The sequence below is a fragment of the Lasioglossum baleicum genome, chromosome 5 (genome assembly GCF_051020765.1).
Source record: "Lasioglossum baleicum chromosome 5, iyLasBale1, whole genome shotgun sequence".
Classification (NCBI taxonomy): domain Eukaryota; kingdom Metazoa; phylum Arthropoda; class Insecta; order Hymenoptera; family Halictidae; genus Lasioglossum; species Lasioglossum baleicum.
This window is the reverse complement of record NC_134933.1, coordinates 14561780-14585856: the sequence shown is the minus strand read 5'-3', so window position 1 is coordinate 14585856 and position 24077 is coordinate 14561780. Positions and strand designations below refer to the sequence as shown.

The window sequence follows — 24077 nt, the reverse complement described above, 5'->3', positions numbered from 1 at the left end:
CTGAAAAGGAACATATATGTAAATCGAAATAACGTTACCCGTTGCTCTTGCAGCTATAGTAGGGTAGGTAGGTAGACAACTGTGTGGAGAAGGACAAACGGAAGGAAAAAGAGAGAGAGAGAGAGAGGAGAGAGAACCCGGTAGCGGGAACCAGAATTCGAAATTCGAGAGGAAAGGGAGGGGAGGGGGGGACAAAATGCATTTCACCCGCCACCCTTGTCGCCCAGGGCGACTACATGTCGCAACGCAAACGCAAACTCCTCCATGCTCGACATATGGCCGTGCTAGTTGCTCTCTTACCTACACTTTTCTATAGCCACGATGCCAGCAACCCTGTAACCTGAATAGACGAACATCGGCCAATAATGCCCCTGTCCATCGCAACTATCTGTGCAGGTCGTGTTTGTACCATTCTTCTCGAAATGAAAACATTTTCGGAGAGATATTAATTTGGTTGGTAAATATTATCGCGTACTTATAAAAATATACTTATGGGAATAGCTATTTCTCACTCCATAACTAATGCGACCATACGTCCCGTTTTTAGGTAGTCTGTCCCGTTGTCCCCAAGCACAACTTCGGAACGCCGAAATGTCCCGTTTTTAGAAAGAGAGCAACCCACGGTAACAATTGCAACAGGGACGCGAGAAATCTAAAAATCATCCGACGGTAGCGTCTACTCTAGCCTAGGGCATGCCAATAAGTCTCACACATTGTAAGTCGACAGAAGCCTGCTAGTTCGCTCGCTTCTCGGTTGCGAGTACATACACTGAAGAGTTTGTTCTTCAGAAAAATATAAGACCACACACATTAGTTATTGTCACGTGTTCATTCCTGTTTTTTTCAGTAATCAATAGAAACTATGAGGAAATATGCGTTTTCTTGAATACACTTACTATTACCTACAAATTAATAGATGTGCCGTTTTGAGGAAAAAAATAAATGGTCAAGTTATCCGTAACTGAACTCGATAGCAGTGACCAATTTTGAACTCAAATGACACCGAACTTAGGCTTTTGCACATCGTTATTCTTTACTGATTCCACAAGAGCATATTCTTAACTACAATTTACTGACGGATAATCATGAATTCTTGAATTTTCATATTTCGAGTTTCTGCCAGGTTTTTGGGGCCGCGACCCCACTCCGCGGCGTTCGTTAAAAATAGAGGAGACCCTGTCGCGAATTTGTATGCTTATTGCGTGAAAGGTTCGTCCGGTATCTTGCTCGACGAGATCCATCACATTTGACAAGATCTATCAAACCCGTTGCAGCTCAACGATATCATTAAGCGGTGTTCTGGATCTGTTTCGACGAAAGGGGTCCCTACCACCGGGCGTTTCTTTCGCGAGCAGGGAATTCTATCGCAGGAAAAGACGTGTCATATCACGGAGGACGGTCTGTGTGTGGCCGAGAGCTGGTGGACAGTGAGGTGAGCTCCGGCTCGCTAAGTTGTCACTCGCAGTCAGCGACTCCTTTTTGTCAGGCAAGAAGGAAAGAGGAGCGGGACCGGAGGAAAGCGGGAGAGATAGAGAGTCCTGAGTACCCCGGGGTTCCCTCCCTTTAGTCCCCCCAGGGATCTCCTGGCCCGTCAAGAACCGCGGATTTCCAGTTTTTCTTTAAGCTGCACGCAACCAGCTCTCGATCTAATAGCTCGCTCTCGTCGTCCTTCTCCCGATCCTCCACTTCCACGTCTCTTCTCCTTCTCTCCTCTCATCCTCTTCTTATCCCTCTTCGTACCGTTTGCGCCCTTCTCTGTCCTTCTTGCTCCTCCGGCATCGTCTTTTCTTCGGCGTGTCTCTTCGTTCCTCTCGGTTCGTCAACAAGATGTTTGTACGAGAGAGGCTACCAAGCGGAGAGGCCAGCCCCGGAGAGAAGCCAGACTGAAAATCAACCTAATGAGGATAATTCCTGCATTGATTGCCGAGCCACAATGAATGGTACAAGCAGTACCTGTCTGACCAGCGCACCAGAGCCTGGCTGGCTGGCTGGATGGCTAGCTTGCTGACTGGCTGGCCGGCTTTCCGACCGACTGTCATCGGTAAATCATTCTTAATTAAACGATAGACGTTCAATTCGGAAGACCCAGATTGAGCTCGCTACGAGGCGTTCAACCGGCGCATGTTATCACGGTGGGCGATTCGGAGGCATCTGGCGGAGTGATCTGGCTGCTTGCGCCTGCCAGCCTCTCATTGTCAAACGAGGAACTCTGGCCGGGGCAAAGAACGGCCCGGGGAAAAAACGCGGTTAACGCGGTTAAAAGCTAATGGAACGGTTACTCCGGCCACGTTCCTGAATATAAATTAATCGCCGCGCCGTAATCGACCGGGACAACCGACGAATTATGCATTGCACTCCACAGTTCTCTCTTCCCGGTTTATTGTTTCCACTTTAATCGATGTTGCTACAATTATTTTAATACATACACCGTTTTAAATCGCACTTACCCATTTTAATCGTGAAACACTGAACATCCAAACAGCTGTATACCTAACCCACATCGAAGACAGCATACTCGTGCGACGGGCAACGATAAAATCGATCGCGCATCTATCAAACTTCACAGGCACATTTCCAAGACAGACTACGGCAGCATCGCGCAAAAAAAAATGTGATTTTTCCAACCAATTACACGCGGGTAGATCTTCTTCGGCCGAGCGGGGTTACGTCACCAATTAAAATCGCTCGTGTGCCGTATCCATAATCGATCCTCGGACAGTTAGTTTTATAACTGGCCGCACTTGATAATTCACTCACGTTGTCGGCACACGATCCGAACACCGGCGGCCAACAGCTTCTAGCATTTAATCATGGGCATCCGCTGTTACAGGATCGTAATTTCCAGGACATAATCGTCGATTTCCTTTTCGAACGGTGATCCGTCGGTAGTGACATACTCCGTTGCAAGGACCTTGTCCGCGAGGCGCGCTCGCTCCGATAGGCATTGCGCCATTTGGCATAACGCGGACTCCTCTGTTAAGGACACGCACTGCCATAGTGGTAGCGACGCTCGGAAAAAATCGTGTCCCCTGAAAACCGGCGCGCAGAGTTACCTCCTCGGACGTTGGTAACTAAGTTTCCTTGTAGATACAACCGCCGGTAGATAGGCACCGGTATTAATCGTTGGTACGTCGATCGGCTCGCCGAGGAAGGATCCTACAAGCCTTGGACTCGTCGTTAATTGCTGGTATAATTTGTAATTCGAGATACACAGGAAAGAAGAAAGCGAAATACGAGGGCTATACAGGAGAGGGAGACAAGAGAGAGACAGAGGAAGAGAGAGAGAGAGGGAGAGGTACAGGGCACTCGCTAAAGGAAACAAGCGTCGTGGCTCGGGCCCCCCGAAAGGAAATGTCTTTTGAGCAAAGAACGAGAACCAGATCACGAGGATGAGTGGGGCGCCTGGCGTTTGCCTGACCCGTTGACCCTACTCTTCGACTGTTAGGCCTGTCCCCGATGCGTTGCGTGTCCTGGTGACACGGGCATTTGTCACGACCCGTCAAAACCTGCCGACGACCGGCAACCGGCGTCGTCAGGACCGATCCTCTTTTCCGCAATCTGCCTGACACCGTCTATACCGAAACTTACGACCTGCTGAGAAATTAGTCGTTAAATGTTTTATGTATCCGACACCGAACAAGAACCAAAGCACTCCGGGGCCTCATGTGCCGGGGACCCCTGCTACCGTGAATTATGGCCGGAGAGTGTCGCCATGACGAGCCGAAGATCTTGACTAATCTAGCGACACGCGTGCAACTTTGCTGGCGCGATGAACATGCAGACCACTTAGGGGACGCTGCTTATACCCGACACCTGATTTCTGCAGCTTCCAAAGGAATTTATTTTTTTTTTACACGAAGAAAGTAATCGGATAGGACAACTGGCCTCGTTGTTTTGGACTTTTCAGAACAAAAATCGTGGCGTCTTAACGCTAAACCTACCGAGCGCTAAAAGCGATTAGGATGTTTCAGCTTAGAAAAATGACTAAGCTCTGTTTATTTCGATCTTGTGCAATTTTTATCATAATATGTGCTCGGATAAGGAAATTTATCGAATCAGTTTTCATGTAAGCAACTTCATCATTTCAATAATTGTAAGATGAAAAATGTAAAACCGGTCGTATGACCGGCAGTGGTAGGTTTAGTGTTAATGATTATTTTTGAGTATCGTTTTCCCCGAGATTGCCAGCCAAGCGGAGTGCATCGGAACAAAAGCAAGAAGACGGGCCAGGAGATTCGGTTGTATTCCACGTATCAAAGATGAGCATCTCGCGGACGGCGTTTAGAATATTCCTCCAGGAAATAGAAACTACGGCGTCCCGTAGTATTTCGGCGTACATTGACTTTTTTCCTCCCCGCGGTGTAACGAGGATATTACATTTTTCCGGAAGACGGGATACGTACACGTCGTGTCGCGCCGAGTTTCTTCGAGAGGCGAAGCTAAGTGGCATTTTACTAGGCGTATTACATTTATTTAATATTATTTATGGCAGGTTTTACGAGGCCAATGATACATATGCGGGAGTCTATCCAATATCAAATATAACGTCGTAACCCGGTGAAGAAGCGCAAAGGACGGACGGAGGCAATAAATGTACGGCAAACGGCGTTTCCGATAGGCATCCTTACATACAGGTTCACCCTCTCCGAGTGTAGCTACCAATCGAACATCCACTGGAACTTTATGTCGCGTCTGAAAACGGAGCAACTGAACTTTCCACTTTTCCTTTCTTCCACATCTCATCACTCGCATTTCCATGCCCGGCGTGCTCAAAACAGAGAGAACGATTCGTTATCGCGATATCGACAAGTCGACGAGCTCGCTCGATATTTTCATACCATTCCCTACATTTTCCCTGCGTGGCTTTTTATATCCGCAATATTTTCTTTTACCGGTTAAGTACGCACGTTCTGCCGATCAAAATTCATTTTCTATTTCTGGATTCTGTAACATGTTTGCGTTGTAATTTGATACAGTTCAAAGTACAGAAATGCGAGATACCAGTTGGTTGAATTATTGAAAAGTCGAACACTTTCAAGGCTAAAATCATATTTCTCTTGAATTGATTGGGATGGAAGAATATTTGTATGTATTAAACGTTCATTTATCATAGATATTTTATTTCAATGCATTTATTTCATTTCGTTTCATTAAATTTTAGACATTTCTCGTTTAAGATCACGTTTCTCGGTCGCGTTGACCAAGGATGTGAATACTTGTATTTATTATACTAAATCGCATTAATCATAGTTATTTTATTTCGCTGTATTTATTTCATTTCTTTTAATTACATTTAAAATATTTTTCCGCTTAAGATCACGTTTCTCGGTCGCGTTGACCAAGGATGTGAATACTTGCATTTACCAAATCTCATTAATCATAGTTATTTTATTTCGTTGCATTTATTTCATTACTTTTCATTGCATTTAAAACATTTTTCCGTTCAAGATCGCGTTTCTCGGTCGTGTTGACCAAGGATGTGATATTCAATGGATTCGCCGGGCATCGTGCAGTTTCGTTGAATTTGAAAGAGCGGCGCGATTTAAATGCAATAGAATTTGCGCACGGTATTGATCGATATCAATCGGTACGCTGATAACAAGAAGTCCGCAGTCCTGTAAAAAGGAGGTCCGGTGGTCGAGGATTGTGCGCATTCAGTATCCATGTAAATCCAACTACCCGTATCGCAAGGAATTCAATTCGAGTCTCTCGTCTACTGGGACGATGGCGGCTGAGCGAAAGAAAAAGACTATAAAAAGGTACAGAGAAAGGTTGATCTGAAATGGCTAAATAGAGAACGCAAACGGCACCCCAGTTTACGGCCGCTCACGCTCTTCCCCGATTTCTCTTCCCTCTCTCTTTGTCTCTATCTTTCTTTCACCCTCTGCCTCTGCAGCTATCCATCCTCCCACGCTGTTTCTACGGCAATTCGTCGACCGACTCCTGCGCATACTTTGACACTCTTCGAAAACTCACCGGAATCCCGATCCAGCAAGTTTAGAGAGGCGAGAAATTGTTTCGCGTACCGTTTCATCGTGATGCCCGATTATTTCAATACTTCCTCGCTGACATTATGACCCTTCTCATCCGAAAAATCTCGATTTTTAATTATAGAAATGAATTGTCTTCCTCCCATTAACAACTCCAGTAATAATTTTCAAAATTTGATTAAAAAATTTTATTAAACTGAATCTGTTCATGACAAACCAAAGTCTGGCAGACTAAAAACAGCTCGTTCGAATGAAAACATTGCTGCTGCTCGTGATATTGTTGCTAATGACATATCAACATCAATTCCACGTTGTTCTCAAGAATTAAGCATTTCCTCGAACTGATATCGTCTAAATATCGTCTTTCACACATAATTGTCATAGATGATACCTGATCATTAAATAAAAAAACCAATAAAATTAAAAATAGTATGTTTTCTTATTAAAAAAAAACTTCCTATAGTCTTTTTGTGGATAACCCTTTACTATGCTAATTCGTAGGTAAGTAGGTGTTGTAATTAGCTAACGAGATTTAGTTTTGTTGGATATTGAGAGTGGATTCGATGAGAACAATAAACGGAGGAGGAATCGAGAAAGATAGAAGAGTACATGGTGCCTCGACACATTTTAGAATGGATAACGGTCCTGGCTACGAGAAATGCGCCCGTACGCGTAGCCATCTTACTGGTCCCTCACCTTGCCTTTGAATATTTTATGCAGACAATTCGCTGGTGCAGTTATTTCATGTTGGCCTCACGAAAAAGATTCCGCACTCGTGGCACGTACCGCGGAAAGGTTCCATACAACAACGTACTATACATCTATTGTTAGCCACAATCACTGTTCATACTTATGTCAAAACAGGCTCGCATCGTAACAGATTTGCTCGGATCTCCTGTCTATCGGACGACTATCTTCTGGATTCAAGTATTCATACTCTTATTTCCGCGCTATCACTCGACAGAACGCACTGGAAATAATGTATAACAAATTCCAGGAAAGTTATCGAGGAATTAAGGTTCTATCACCAGCTTTTATTTAGATATTTAATTTTGACTTGAAATAGAATTTATATTTCGCTGTTAATCAATGCGATTGTTATGTATTCGCACTTCATCAAAATTTGTAAAATGGTGTCTACCTTGATCAATAAATGTCGCTTAGAAGAAAGCAACGCTTTTTTAACGCTACCGGTCAAATGACCGGTTTTATATTTTTCATCGTACATGTGGAAATTGTTTAGATAAATTTCTTTACGCAAGCACATATTCTAATAAAAATTGCGCAATATCAAAATAAATTGAGCCTTGTAATTTTCGCAAGCTAAAACATTTTAATCGCTTTTAGTGCTCGGGTAGGTTTAGTGTTAACGTTATTATTCAATATCGTGCATTTCACATGCAACAACCAAATAATAATCCGTGCACGATCGACGAAATCGAGGCGCGATTTCCTCCACAATCTTCAGAATTGCGTTTTCGCGTCACGGATATGGAGCTCCGCTCGGCCGAGGCTCGTAAAGAATGCTCGTCGGAAGAATTTGCATTATTATCCCCGAGAGTGTTTTATAGAATCCGGGGGATTCATCGCCGGCAATCGGATTTGAGGGAAGTTTCGGGTGCAGTTACATCCCGAACACCTTCCGTGTTCCTTCGAGACAACGGGGATCAGTGGAGATGACCGAAGAAATATAGCAAAGATTAAAAATTGCGAGAGAAAGAAGAAGAGTTTACGTCGCTGGAAGGAGAGGCCGAGGAAAGTGTCGCCGCGTAGAACAAGACGACGACGAGAAGAAAGAAGAAGAAGAAGAAGCAGAAGAGGGTTGGCTTGAAATTAGCTACCCTCAGAATCGGCCGGCTGAATTAACAAATTGAAAAAACTCATCTCCCCTCGAGCAGTTGTTAAAGGAGTCCGTCTCGGGCGACTCCGAAGATCACGCAGCTCTCGGGGCTCGGGCTCCTTCGGCTTAAAGCACGATCCTTGTCTGGATATCGGCCCAACAAATTCATGCAAATGCTACTTGGCTCCACCGTAGCTACGATACAGTACGTCCTCCTCCATTCCGGCTTTGTGTGGGTGTGTGCGGGTTTAGCCGCTGGTGCAGCGATAACGCCACGTATACATCGCGACGTTATACACGGTAGCTACGCGCCGAGCCCGGTGTGCTTAAACGCGATGCGACTCGGACAAATTCGCCATGACGACTTCCGTAAAGGATCTACATGTTATTGAAACGGTCACAATTCTGCCACAGCTGAAGTTCAATGTCGACAGTGTAAAAAGCCAGCACCGGAGACAATGAAAACACTTCGTTAAAAATGTGTATAATCCCCTAACAAGGGGATTAGTATAGTTTCTCGACTGTGTAGAGTGTCTGGATAGTGGGCGATGACGAAAAACTGCGAAGGGTTAACGAGCGCGCGGAAAATGTGAATAAAATCGAAAAGGCTCGAATCCTTCAACTAAAACGATATCGCAATCTTTGAACGTTCTTGAAGCACGAGGGTGGTCGAACATGGAGCAGTGTACACATAGGGTTGCTAGTAGGATGACGGGCGTCGGCCATGTTGTCTTGACATTCTCCCTCGAGGGTTGTCGGGGGTGGATATATTTAGCCTGCCGCCTTCAGGGACCCTCGCCACCCCAACCGCCACCCAACCCCCAAACCACTCCCGACTTATGATGCCGTTGTCCGACCAACCCCAAACTTTGTGCCACTCCTTACACAAGGTTTATACACAAAGCTTTAGTGAATAAAGAAAACACGCGGCGCGCGCCTAAACCAATTCGAAAACAAGTTAACCCTTGCAATTATTGCTTTCGTTCTGACATTTTCAACCCTGCATCAATCCAACAGTAATGTCTATTGCTTCGGAAAAAATGTTCGACCAGACAGCAATAATAAAGGCAGTCGATTGTCTTTAAAAAATTAACGATTGACACGAACCTGTACAATCTCTTAACGAGTACAACCTCGATTTCAATTGTTAGCCAAGAAACGACCACCCTAACGAAGCCACCTTTATCGACTACAGCGGAACAGAGAATGATCACGGCCCTTTTTGACAAAGCATAGTCATTGCCAGGCCTACGATCCTTCCGGCAGGTGAATCGTTGAGATTACGAGCACGTTCAATCAGAATCATTACCGCATGCCAGAGGCGAGAAGCAATATCAATTAACCCGACAACTGGGAGACAACGATTCCCGATAATGAGGGTATAGCCGTGCAATAGCCAGCGATACCTAACCCAGAAAAAACACAGACCATCCGCCGACGGTAGTTCCTGTCCTGTGTGTGCGCGTGTTGCGTCTGTACAGTCTATATATCCTTGCTTCGCTTTTCTTCCGTGACTCTCCTTTTCAAACGGAAAAAGAAGTCATCAATATCGCGTGGCTTTTCGCTTCTGTCCAACAGAGCACGGTACGGGACAAAACTTTGGCAGCGAGTGGGCGGAGTCACGCCTAATCCCCAGAGTCAAAATGGAAGTCTCTGGAGATCCTCTCCAGCAGAAACCTACTTGCAAAAGTTCTGTCCTCGGCGAACAAGGTTAGGCTGGACAACGGGACGGACGATACATCCATGGCCGTGTTGGGTATTACGTAACGGTCAGAACATTTTCTGAATTTTCCTGCGGCCACCAGGAACCGCCGAGGGCTCGTGACCAGCTCCCGAGCCCTCGAAAAGGGAAAGCAGGCCCTTACTCCGGCTCCCTACGCGCCAATACATCTGCGACCTTGTGACCGCACGTGGATTATGCCCGGGCGACTTTCGATTTTGCCACCGGCCGAAATCGAATTCTCGGCGAAGATTTAACCCTAGAATTCAACCTGCAGACTGTACGGTTCATTTGCGAATTTTCTGCTAATACATGTTTTAAGCCTCGCGCGTCCCTTAATAACGGGTGTGCAAAATGTCCTCCCACAATTTTCATACATTCTCGTTTTACACTGCGAATTTTCTACCAATTTCTGTTTGTTTTTCTATGTATATCGTTTCCTCATATGTCCCTTAGTAATAACAAAATGTCCTTCGTCAATTTCCGAACACTTTCGTTTTACACTGCGAATTTCGTACCAGTTCTTCTTGTCTCAACCTTCATATGTTCCTTGATAATAAGTGCACAAAATGTCCGTCGATTTTCGTACACACTTCCGTTTTCCACTCCAACCCTTTCTGGTCCTATATGGAGCCAGCCTCGGCATTGATTTTTGCACCAATTTGCTGGTACAGAACATCTGTAATTGGCAGTCGTCCCTGAGGGGTTGATGAAGTTACATATGGGAATATATGTAGTTGAATTACATGATGTAGACTTACGTAGATAGGTTGCTGAACGCTTCATGAAAAAATGTCAATTGCGCTTGGTTTTTTACGGAAAGTGTTAGGGGTTGGTTTCGTGGATCGACGTTCCAGGATCTGGTTAGTAAAATTGGAGATTCGGTTTGCATTGTAATAACCCGATATACGTAAAGGACATAATATTTCAATATTCACTTTCATTCCCCGCTTTACTGTGCGAGGAGCTTGAAACCCTTCGTTCCGGGAGCCGGGGAACAAGGAATCTGCAGAAGGCGGAAAAAATAGGGGTTGTAAGTTGCGCGGATAATTCTCGGAGGCGGAGCAGCGAGCCTTTTGTGCGAGAGCGGTAGGCTGAAAGAGGGTCGGCGGTCGTAGGCATGAAGGAGTAGGCGTCTGCGATACAACGTATAGAATTTTATACAATCTTGGGAGAAACCTCACTCTACCAAGATGTCTTGTTCTTCTAGCTCACAGTCAAATGACGCTTTGTCTTCGTTTCCTTAATTATTTATTTATCGACCCTCGCGGAACGTTTTCCCCGTTGTTCAGATGCCGGTGCTTAAATCCGCTTTGCCAGTTGTTCATCAATTTTATTTAAACCCGTGACGCATGACATTCCTCAGATTTATATTATGTATATCGTGATCAAAAAATATCAGTTCATACGACATATCAATATTAATGACGTGTGTGCTTAAAAGCTATTACAAAGCTGCCACTCAAGTCGTCAAATTTGTAAAATATAAAATTAATTTGTACACCCAATAAGTTCACTAACGTTAATAAAAGAAAAGTCCCTGACTCAAAAGTTAAAAAATGTTTCTCAATGGCCGGGTACAGTAAAAATCTTGGAGCAAAATTGTTTCTTAGAACTCCAGCTTTTCCTTCCCGTGAAACGGCTCCATGACCGGCGCTGGCCATAGGTGTTTAAGTAGAAAGGAGAGAATTCGTGGGAAGAGAAGGAAAGACGGCGAAAAAGAAAGGATATTAGGAGTCGCAGGACCGAGAAAGAGATCGCGAACCTCACGGGACTATCGACTGCTGGGTCCCGTGGGGCAAGTCGATACTCCAGGGACAACCCCGTCCTCTTCCTTCGGAGGTTCATCCTCTTTCTCCTCACCTTCTCGTCACCTCTTTCTAGCAGCGTTCGAGTCCTAAACAGTCGGCGCAGGCGCGAGGCGCGGCTTTTGCGAACACGATGCCTCCGCTCTTTATATTTTGTCTTCAAACCAACTATGTCTGAGCTGCATGACCTCCTCACTTCAACATCAACCTTCGTGTTACAACATCATAAAATCACAGAGCATTTTAAACGTTGCATACACCTCATTTTTTTTTTAGTAAACTACCTTCTAAAACATCGCAACACGCGAACAATTATTTCTACTGATCGAGCACCATTTCCGGATTCACTTCACTTTTCAAATACTCTCTAAAACGTTAAAATAAGCGAAACATTTCTTTTACTAATTAACTACATTTTTTAGAGACCCTCAAAAACGTTGGACTAAGAGAAATATTTCTTTCGTTGATCGGAAGCCTTTTTTCAAATACATTTCATTTTTTAAATACCCTCTTCTTAAACGTTAGAATAAGGGGAATTTCTTTTACTGATGGAAAGTCTATTTCTGGTAAAAGTAAAATTAATGTGCTGCCATTTCGTTGTGGTTTCAGACTCATTTCTGAAAGAAATACATTTTATATTGTGCAGACCTTGGCTTGAAATAAATTTAAAAGAATTACTAATTACTTTTGTCAACGTCTTTCGAGCTCTACGTCTTCGATTTTTTGACCGATATCAAAAAGGGTGCGCTCATCGATAGTCGGTTGACATTGACTTTCGATTGTCAGTGTTCCCGGGCGCGAACACTTACGGTTAAATGTATGCGGCACGATGAGCGGTAACAGTGTGTGGTCGGGTTGTCAGCACCGGTAAGTTATTTAGCGGTTGAGACCGTAGCAGTTGGCAGCGCTGTCTAATTGTAACGACACCTTTGGGACTGGTATCACTCCCCGTATCCACCAAACCACCCCACATTCCACCCCCCGTAATCGTTGAAGCGCTCAGGTACTCTCTCACACTGTCAGCCGCTTCCTTCTTCCCTCGGCTCCGCGTCTCTACTCTCGCCGACTGTTAGACGTTGTAAACTAAAAATACGACGACACTTTGTCGAAGCATCCGCATCACGTATGTCTTAACGTTCAGGAAGCCTGCGAGGACGGTCGGAGGACTCCCTGTAACATTCTAAGCCTCTCGAAACGATTCATAATTCACAAATCTTCTATCCCTCTCCGGCAGCTTCATAATCGAACGACAATACGACGAAACTGACGTTAGAGTCAACGCGAACACTACTAGAAATGTCTCTGTGGCTAAAATGTTAAGTGTGTCATCTACCTGGTAGTTCAAGGCCTAGAAAAAAACCCTGAGAAGGCTTGGGACTCCCGAAAAATTGTATACCTCTTGGCAAATAGCACTATACAATAATGGCAATGTTTCGTAGACGTCGGATTTTAAAAATTATTAGAATTAGTTCTTGGTATTGACTTAGAAAATACTTATTTTGCTTGAATAGAGACACATACGCTTCGAATTTTTCTCTGGAACAGCGAAGACGCGATTTCCAAGTGCTCAACCATCGATCAAAGTGAAAAAGAAGATTGTTGAAACATTGTCTTGTTGTTTATCTCGTGTTGTGGTCGGAATGACTTCGTGTTCCGTTGCAGAAAGTCGGTCCGGCGCGCAACAAAGGCAAAATATCGAAGTAGGTTGTCGCCTCGTAATTGCGCATCACGAAAACCGGATCCTCTCGTAAACTTCCCCGTAGGAGCATAGACGTTTGCTTTATTGCCAAGGCTTCTGATATCGCGGCGGTTGGTAGCGCGACATCGGTAGAAAGGCAACCGGGCGGGCAGGCAGGCAGTCAGGCAGGCAAGCTAGGCAGAGGAAGGCAGGCAGGCGGCATTATCTTCTCTCGTTGAGGGTGAGAGAGGGCGAATGCCCTCCCCATGAGATCACCATGGCAACCCCTGTACGGCCCGCCACGGCGTCATGTCCTGCGTGCTTCTATGTCCTGCTAGCATGGCGACTACTAACTTTCCAAACTTTTCTGTCGACGATAACCTACAAGTCTTCCTTCCTGTCATTTAGCCGCCTCCTCTTGCCCCGCTTTTTCACATTCGTCCGCTCATTCGTTCCTTCTTTCCGTTCTGGATTGGAGAACGCGATGCACTTCCTTTCGCTAGGATAGGATGTCCTTTGACTGCGGTTTTCGGAGAAACGAGGCCAATCATTGACAAGGGATGCATGCTACTATAGAAACTCTATTGTCCTTGACGCTTTGTTGGCACCCTTACAACTAAACTGGTGGAGAATCATGCACTCGAAGATTAATAAATTTTGATACACGACTGGTACACGTTGTCATATAAAAATTATAAGACTGAATTTATTTTGATGCCTCGCAATTTTTATATCAATATCTGCTTGAATCAAGAAGTTTGTTTAATAATTTCTACTGGATATGTAGAATGAAGAATTTTTTAATAAATGTTTTATGAAGATGGGAAGTTAATACGTAATTCACACAGGAACATCAGAATAATTTCTTCTGTGATTATTATTTACAGGAACATTATTAAACATCTTTTAGATGATGAAATCTTTGTTGGCACCCTTACAACTAAACTGCAGATTTTATGCAGTTATGATCAAAACGAATAAGTGCAATTTAAAACAGTAAAGAGATGACAAGAGTTCAAGAATGTATACTATTCTCAACATATCAAAATTATTAATGAGAAAAGTACATTTTTACTTGGTTACTTTAGCTTGCAATCGGTGCATACAAACTTCATTTTGTATAAAGATCTGCAGGCTATTCGTTAATCATTTGTGAGATGGAGTAAGTGCATAGAAAGAGAAGAAAATAATTTCGGAGAGCAGAATGCAACAACGAATATTTCCTGTAACTATTTTTTAACGAAGTTAAAACAAAAAACAAATCATAACGGATTTATTCCCGCAGCCAATAGAAAATAACGGCACAGACGATTCATGAAAATATCGTTTGTGCACGCAGGTTAACAAGTAAAACACGTTACACCGTGGCCGGAAGTTATTGTTATGAACGCGGGGGCAATCGAGTTTAGCGGCGCTTTAAAATTCATTGATAGCAAACGATTCAGCGATGCGTGTCCGTGTACAGTAACAGAGTGCAGCAAGTTTACCGGAAGCCCGCTTAATCCTAACTAACCTTGTTGCACGGTCATGGAGTTTGTCGTCGAAACAGAAGGGGGTTAAAATGTGATTTTAATATTCGCGGCTCCTTTGAGGAAACTCGTGACTCTTCCTTAACAGGCTTACGGAGGGCGCCCCCAAACCTTGCCTTGCCTCTTGCTCTCCATCCCGTGAGAACGGCATCCCGCTTTGAAGAGCACGCCTAGTTTCAAACTCGGAAAAATCTGCAATTCTGCTTCGCCCGGCAACTTCTCTTTACCATCTTTCCTTCTTTAACCGTCGTCCGTTACGCTCTTATTGTAGCTGTGCCTGTAATCTATGTGCACACACAACCGCGCGTCCTTAAGACAAAGAACAAACACAATGGGAATTACGTGAACTCGCTTTCCTCGAGTATTGAAATTTTATTTCCCAGTTCACATTCTTTCGGGTACCGAAGATTATATCGTTCATCCGTAAGAAAAGTGACACAACTCAAAATACATCTCTAGAAAAATAATAATAATAAATATATAAATTGTGGAGTACTGTGTGTGTGTGTGTGTGTGTAAAACTAATGTGTATGACAATTAACCCAATATCTGTATAACAACAAATTATTTTACATTTCTAAGTTGGTGATATATAATAAAAGAACTTGGCAATTTTAGATAATTTTTAAACGGCTCTCCAGTTAAAATTTTCTGTTTGTTACTTATGTCACTTTTCTTATGAATAAACGAATACATTGTTTTACTACTAAACGACTGAAATGAAAAATGTGAATGACCAAAAACTTGAATTTCCATCATGTAATCAAGAAGCTTTATTTAGGAATTAAGGAAACGAACAAGATTTATTTAGGAAAATGTTGTGTTCGTTTCGTGTAATATAAAAATTTGAAAATTATTGTGAAACGACGAGGACTTGAATGACGTTCCAGGTCATTAGAAAGCGAAGTTATCGAACTTTCAGCGAAAGCAATACGAGACAGGATGTTTTGATGTCCGTGGCGTTTCTGGCTTCGGTGAGAAACACGTGTGCTGGAGCATGCGCGACTTACGACCGTTTTTGTCGATATTTGACAGCGGAACTTGAGAGGGTCCTAACCGTCCCCACTGAACCCTCAGGGGGCTCCATATCTAAATGCAGACATTAATAAATCGCGGACACACTCGTACGCGGCCGCCGCGTATGAATCGTCAGTGTTAAGTTAGTTTATGTCGGTGGAGGTTCTGATGCGTTTATGGAAATGACTCGTGCCTTGCTCGGGAAAGGGGCCGCCTAAGGCATCGCGACATAATTCGACAATTCCCGTATAGCTCTACACCTGGACGTAACACTCGGACACTTACATCGCCAAAATTCTGTGAAATCCTGAAACTCGAATCGTGCGATATTTAATTCTGCAACATTTTCCGAAGCTCACTTGACAGGTTTCATGGCTAATATCAACTCAAAAATTCCCGGGATATCAAAATAATCCAAATAATTAGAAAGAATGGATCAGAATGTTTCTAAAGCCTTTCATAATACATCGTAAAACTCGAAACAAAATTTTGTTTCCTCATTTCTTACAGCTTCCTAATTGGTCCATACGTCTTGTCAAATAATTTTTATTTAGAAAATGTATAAATTATTCAAGAAACTAATTCGGAAAATAAATAAGTGTACATGTAGCTAAAAAATCCGCACGATATCTAATAGGTCAACACTGAAATTGATTTTTGGTACCCCTCGTGAACCCAGACCGAAAATTCTCGAAATATTTGTACAGCTTCAGCGCCTAACGTTAACATTCAGCATAGTTAGTATTAACAATGTGATGGATGGTAAATCATTAGTTGTTGTGTCGTAGGTGTAGAGCAAATCTAGTTATAGTAGCCGACCTCTCAAGCCGTCTTGTAGCTAATATGATAGACTGCCATTAGGGATATCTCGCTGTCGTGACGAGGGGACTGTGAATCGCGTGAGGGGACAGGGAGAAGGGCTACACAACCTAAAGCCCACGACAGAGTACGTTAGCTCAGGATATGCTTGCTACTAAGACGTATTACTTACATATGAATTATGCAGGACCTTGGTATGGGTGCCTGCCGAATAGCCTTAACTTCTAACATCTTAGGACTTAGGTAAACGAAACTCTCTCTGCCAACAGGAATTCTGTTAAGTTATCCACTTTACGCACTGCCGAGCCTGATTTCGCCTTTTGTAAACAAGAAAACCGCCCTTCCGATACAAAATGCACTGAGCCGCTACCAATATGCAATTTCATAGCACCACTGAGAAATTCTTAATACTATTTCCACCACGGTTTTACGTACACTTATATTTTGATATAGTATCACCCCCTCTTTTCGGTTGTACTGCCAATTAATTCAAAGAAATAGATTTCTTGAATAATGTCTCAATTAATTTTTATGTGTACTTATACTTTTATGTAGAATCACCCCATTCACGGTTGTACCACCAATTAATTCAAAGAAATAGATTTATTGAACAATGTCTCGATTGGTTTTTATTTAAAATTTGTTGTGTGTCTTTTGACACATTTGGTAGAAACTTAAAGCCAGTTTAAATTAAAGCCAAGGCTTCCAGCGCTGTCGTCGATTCTAGTCGGGATACTCTTGAATTTTTAGTGTAGAAAAAGGGCTGGTTAAAGGCCCTAAAAACATTCATAGCTCCTTGCCCGCTCGCACGCGAATTTATTCTACTTGCTATCGCTCTCTCCGCTCCGCTCCTATTTACGTCCATATCCCCGTAAGAGGAAATTAAACAACGACACCATAAGGACAGGCAGCAACTGGTGCTGTGCTCACACGTCACATTATTTTCTCAACTTGGCCGAAATGTTGACTTTTATGTGAATTAAATTAATGTTCGTTTCGTCCTGGTTCACCTCTAAAATACTGCGTTTTGAAACAGGATATGGCTTCTGTTTGAGCTTCTCGTGCGTGTTGCCACGCAGGCGTAATTGTCGAAAGTGTTTTAAGAGCATAACAAACTGCCAACGTATAAATTAAATTTCAGAGGACGTCGTTTTCTATCTCTAGCCGCTTCTCGTCAAATGTATTAAGCCTTGTGTACAGCAAATCGCGACGTTTCTGCTGTTGATAGAATAAACGGTTAAAGAATTCTTAAAAAAAAAATGTTTGTTTTATATAATAAATATATGGACTAACCAAATATATTATAATTGTATTATATCAAGAAGGATCTTAAAGATATTCATTTAAATAGAAAAATCCTCGAAAAATTCTTAAATTATTACGACTTCTTGACAAACGATCAAGATTGTTGCCCCCGAAGAATTGATTATAGAAACAGCAGATTGACCCCGTTTTGAAGGGAGATCTCGAAATTGTAATAGGATAAAGAGAGAGCGTATGTGAGGGAATCATGGGACAGGTTCGCCAGGAGAGGCTCGAGAAAATGATTCAACGAATTAGTGGATAACTTCCATGCAATCCTTCTTAGCCGTTCCCTATCTATAATATTTCCTGCGGAGAAGATCCGAAGGAACGAGTCAGTGGATGCTGGATGACGGTGGTGCAAAGGGGGTAAGGGGTTCCTGAGAAGACCGGTGCAGGAGGCGTAATGGAGGCTAGTTAAACATTAAGCATCCCCTGATACCTTGCTAACCCCTTACTAACCCCAGTTAAGGTGTATGCAAGGTATACAGCTCTAGGTGGTTTCCTATACCTTACGGACCTCAGTATACATTCTTACTAATTGACGTCCTGCGCGTCTGCATTATGCACTCGCGATTACTCCCGGGCGTTTTCTTACTAAAATAATACATCCGATCGAAGGGTACGAGACCGTATCTTCTCGGAAAGAAAGATCAGACCGCTACTCCAAGCAGGATACGTTCTCTTGTGCCGATACTTTCTTCATTTTACGCTTTTCCTACCCCTTGGATACTGTATCCTTCCAGAGTCCTTTCAAAATCAAAGATCAACAAATTCCTGAATATTGGTAAATTAATAAATGCTGGATAATCATGCACTCGAAGATTAATAATTTTGATTTACGACTGGTACACGTTGTCTTATAAAAATGACATGACTGAATTTATTTGGGTGCCTCCTCCAATATGTGCTTGAATCAAGAAATTTATTTAATATAATTTCTACCGGAAGTTTAGAATGAAGAAGTTTTTAATAAATTGTTTTATGGAGATGGGAAGTTTATACATAATTCACACAGGAACATCATAATAATTTCTTCTGTGATTATTATTTACTTAGGAACATTATTAAATTTGTTTTTGACGGCCACTTTCAATGTACCCTAATAGTTGAATTAACGTGAAAAATCAATGGTTGAATTGTTTTGCATCTTTGCGTTGACAAGTTCTTAATACATCTTACAGGAATGTCGAGTGAAATTTCATAAATTAAGTTACAATCCCTTCTGCGACGGGATCATGAATTCTCTTAGTGCTTGATAACAATGAGCTTAATGAAGACGTGCCCAAGGGGTACCTATTACTGAGATACATTGTTAATACGACTGCTGAGTAAGGGTTTGTCCTTTGGACATGTGATTAGTACGCTATTGGACACGCCTACAACTCCTGAATGTGGACAGAATTTCTTACTTAATGCTACTCTGCTGAAACTTGGGCGTGCTGTGGCTATAAAAAGGCTTCTTCATTGTTCCTTGAATAAAATTGGATAGCTTTTATCAACGATTTTTTTGACGATTGAACACAATTTTATGTTACAATATTCTTTGATCTATTTAAACGAAGGCTGAAATGCATTCTTCTCCTTTTTTATAAATTTTTTGTCTCACTCGTCACCTTTAATGTCTATGTTAAAAAACAATTTTGTTAACAATAACTCTTTTGCTCGATGCCTTCCAAATTTTTAGTAAAATAAAAAAATATATCTTTCTGTTTAAATGAACATTCTTGTATATTTTGTATAATAAGTCCCTCGTTTTCTGTAATAAAAATGAAAATTTGGATACAGAAGAAAATAAAGTGAAAAAGCTTTGTGAACATTAAAAAATAATACTTCAATGAGTGGAATGTATAACATTGAATAATGCGATAGTCCCGAGTTCTCTGACAAAGTTTCGCACTCTCCTTCTGCACAGCGTGGAAAAAAAGGGAGTGCACATTGGAAGCCGAAAACATGATTAAAGATTTTCCGACGCGGGAGAAAATGGATTTCTGATACGTGTAACGCTACCCTATTTGGAACTATTACGCGTAAGTCCCCGAGTAAGCTCCCTATATCCATTCACTCCCGTTCGAAATATATTTACTAGATCAGAAGGTATTTATTTGCGAGTTGCCGCCCTTACACGCGCCCCGAATACAAAAACGGTCGGCTACAACGTGAACAATAACCCCGCCAATTCTAATTCCACGCGTCATTCCACAAATTCAACATATACCATAAATACCATCATTTTAAATGCAGTTCAATATTTAAACGTTCAATTTTTCCATTTAAATTTAACACTTCATTTGATGAAGATTTCATCTCTTGTAGAGATTGCTGCAATTGTCAGTGATTGTGCTGTATTAAAAGACTTCAATACTTCTCTTTTTAATCATGATCCCAGGAAGGCTTTATTGTGCTGATAATGGTAGTAAACTCAACTAAAAAGTCAATTTTGGGTTTTCATCGAACGACAAAATAAATGTCATCAAGAGTGACGCCAACAGATTTCGATCGAATATTAACTGGCGGAGCTAGTATTTTATTTTTCAGATGCTGTAGATGTATAGAGAAGCGCAGTCCGTTACTAAAGTTCGAAAATTAAGCCGGCCGCGACTCGCGCGAATTTTTGTTGCACGGAAGAGCGAGCATTCCTTCCGACAGGTCGAGAAAAATCGCTAATTGGTGGGCAGGAAACATTAACAAACCGCTGCGTAGGAATCTATGATCGCAGGGTTTGATTAAATTCATTTTCCACTGTTTGCCCCGGCTTTTCCTCTTTTCCCGTTCGGCTTGTTCCGCTTCGTTCTATCCCACTCGCTCTTCGCGGGCCTTCAATATTTAGCGTTTTTCTATCGGCGTCGTTTATTTTTTCTGGTTCGTTCGTTTATCCATCCCAACGTTGCGAAGTTGTATACTGTGGAACTGGAAACAGCGAACGGTTGCACATTTCCCGCTACATGCCGTGTTCCTGGTTTTCCCTTCCTCCCCGATTCACATATACACAATCCGCTCTCTCTCCGGGTTTTCCGCTGCGCGGTGCCTTCGTTTTATTTTCATTTGATCCCAGGCAACGGGAAGGTACGTTACTATCGGAAGGCAGGTTGGAAATGATTTCTCAATTGGTCGGCCCCCTGTATATTTTATTCCGTGTCAATTCGTTAGCAACCGAGCAAAGGCCAATCTGGCCGGGGAATCAATCGATCTGTCGAACGAATTCATCCATAAAACGCTTTAATTACCGCACGCGCGTATCGACGCGAACGCTGCGCTGCTCGCAGAAGCGAGAGCTCGTGCCAGCGACAATCTCCCGTACAAATACAGTCGAATTAACCTAAATGATTCTGGAACGGACGATCAGTTCGTTGTCCCTTCCCGTTTACACGAAATCAATTACTTCGAAGTTATGCACTCTTGTTCGCATGTTTTCAGTACTCTTTATTTGGTGGACTTTAGCAGAACTGTTAGGTCGTCCCTTTGTAATGGAAACATTTATTTTAACTGCTATTTTATAGATTTCCCGACTCTCTGATCATATTGTACATTTAACAACCCCCTTTCATGTTGCGCACACTTTGTACGAACTTGGAAGAATTGGCTTGTAGAATAATTGTCTCGGAGGCAGGCTACTTTTCACAACGCACGGAAAAATACTAAATATCAGAATATTTACGAAGAAATAAGCTGTGTGAAATATGAAACAGTACGAGATTAGAAACATCAAGAATATTGTCATATTATTTCCAATGTATCAATATCATTAACAATAAATCTTCCACCATCTTTCCAAATGACCGGTTCAAGATTATTCATTTTACTATTATTGAAATAATACAAATAATTTCATAAGAAATGATTGTTGTGATATTGTTACGTTCCGAACAAATTATTTTATTTCACATTTTCTTTTCTCTTCTCATCTCTCTTCTTTCTTTTCTTATTCGAATACCGAGTATAGCGTTGCGTACATTAGTGCATTCGGCAAGAATTGTCTATCATATATTCCAAGAAATCGAATACATATTTTACAGTGCATCTGAAAGCAAGAAATGGATCAATCGATGCACTGCTTTTTGTGCAAATAACTATTTTTATAACATCTTTTGCTGATACTCAAATAAGAAAAAAATCGATTTCACCAATTAAAGGAGTCTTCACAGCGAAAATAAAATAGAGATACCACTAATATTGCTGCATACACGTTCGTACAGAATAAACGTCCATATATACTCAAAAAATTGACCAGCGATATAAATGCATAAAAATTCAACCCATCTGGAGGCTCAGCGTATTAATATTAAAATATGTTTCCAGAAAGGGGGTTAACAAAAATGAATTTATATTTCTGACCACCATTGCAATATATTTGGTGTACAAATTAATTCGTGGCCCTGACAAGTAATCAATTTTTTGTTATACACGTTGCACTAGGTTCATCAGTCGCCTGTAAAATGATGTGAGTGAACATTCTCAGGATTTAAATACGTCTTCATCGTTTATAGATGAACAACAAATTTATAAATACGAGGTCACGAATTAATTCGTACAGCTAACACCTCATTGAATGCACAGAAAACGTCACAGGCGTCGTTTTTTCGTTCAACAAATAATTGTTGAATTCTATGGAGAATCTCGTGACGAAATCAATGAAATAAGAGTAGAGAATGAAAAGTGATTGTGAATTAGTTTAGTGTAAAGCGTGGCAATCCTAGTCGAGCGATCTTTAACTCGATCGGATGTTTCAGCGATGTAAAATGCACCCAGCAGCTGTTTCGCGCGACGATCCGAAATAGGTTCTCGATCGTGAAAAGTGGTGGAAGCTCGCGGAAGGCATCGTCGTCGGAGAAAAATCTAATAGATGATCGAAATCGAGTTTGAGCCCCCGTAAGAAACTAGCCATTCCACCCTTCTCGCTTGTGCTGCTCGCGTTACTGCATTGTCGACACTGTCGCCCCCATCAAGCTCGGAATGAAATCCAGTTCGCATTTGAATCAGTAGGTAACGCAATCCATTAGGCTCTAACAGCCAATACTCACAGGATAGAGTGAAAAGAGGCGACTACGAAATCGAAAAAGAAAAGAGGTACGAAGAAACTTAAGTGCCAGCCGTGTCGAACAGATCGTTGCTCACATCTCGCGATCACAATTATCAACATCTCACAACTTCGATCTGGCGATGGACTTCTAAATGCTAGTGCAATTTTTGCATTTTCGGAGAACTGTGTCATTGGAAATCGACGGATTTATTTGCATTCGCGAGGAGTAGAATTGGTTGGTCATGATCAGACGCGGCAGACGACTCCGCGGAGTGTGAACACTAGACAGCGAATTTTATGCATTTATGACGAAAATGGGTAGGTGTAATTTAAAACGAAGAATTTAACAATACTGTTATATTATTTTCAACCTATCAAGCATATTAAAAAGGAAGATAAATTTCTACTTTCCTCCAGATTACTGCAATTCAGCTAGAAAATGTTTATTAGTTGATCGCTAAGCTGCGAATTTTACACAATTGTAACAAAAATGGTAGCAGATGAAACATATAGAATAGTATGAAGGTTAAACAAATGTTACTTGATTTTTCTACTTATTTGTACTATGTCATTTCGTCTGACGCTCGATATTAGTCAGTTTATGAATATGTAAAATAATGAAAATTTTCAATAATTTTCAAACAAGGGTTTAGATCGAAAAATCCGAAGGTTGAGGCAGAGAAAATCAATTGTTTGGAGTGATCGGGACGAAGGAACTGTCCATTGGTTAACTGGTCGTCGCCATTTTCGAAGTAACGAAGCCACGTCGATGAAGTCGGTGTCTTCGAAACGCCGTCGTCGTTCTCCTCGCCCGAGGCGCGATAAAGACATCGTGTTTAGAGCGAGATTCACAGCGGCGATAAGCCGAAGTACAATGCTTTGAATACCCATCCAGCATCCCCGATAGGATCTTAACGTCCTCTAAGAGTAAACGAAATTAAATTCGCCCGGCAGTCTAAGGGCGGCCAACTGCAGCCGTTAACACCGAGCCTAGAATCCACGGATACGGATAGATACGAAAAGTATGTAGCAGGAGATCGATACGTTTCTTTCCCTTTCTCTTTCTGTGTATCCTCTCCCTCAGCTTCCTCCTCCTTCTCCTCATCCACCTCATCCACCCACGCTTCCTTCCCTCTTTATATATCTCCCTACCCGGACTCTGCGCGAACAAGGGGATCCGCGATCGGTTTTCATTTTTCCCTTTCACTTTTGCGAACTGCACGGATCCCGTGCCAAACGTCCGACTCACAATCAGTTGACAATTTGTATGGGCTCATCGTTCAGAAAACGGCATCGTTTAGATAGTCCGCGCGAAATCTACGGTAATGCGCACGTTACATGGCGTCCGCAGGCT

At 42.3% G+C, this 24077-nt stretch overlaps 2 protein-coding genes across 7 annotated transcripts in view; one reads left to right on the top strand and one right to left on the bottom strand.

Moving 5' to 3' along the window:
- Positions 1–24077, bottom strand: part of LOC143209196 (uncharacterized) — a 194934-nt gene that overhangs the window by 151137 nt on the left and 19720 nt on the right. Inside the window, exons 3-4 of one of the 3 annotated variants that reach the window (XR_013009062.1) lie at positions 12168–24077; positions 10959–11553 (exon numbers count right to left, since the gene is read on the bottom strand). The exon at positions 12168–24077 is cut by the window's right edge and continues 16850 nt beyond it. The exons of 1 other annotated variant lie outside the window; for it this stretch is intronic. The gene's annotated coding sequence lies outside the window, so the exon portion shown is untranslated. Of the gene's footprint in view, positions 1–10958 lie in introns of those variants that run through there. One more of the 3 variants, XR_013009061.1, reaches the window with a different exon arrangement.
- The window catches only part of Kn (EBF transcription factor knot), a 96928-nt gene that overhangs the window by 59731 nt on the left and 13120 nt on the right, over positions 1–24077 (top strand). The window lies entirely within an intron of this gene.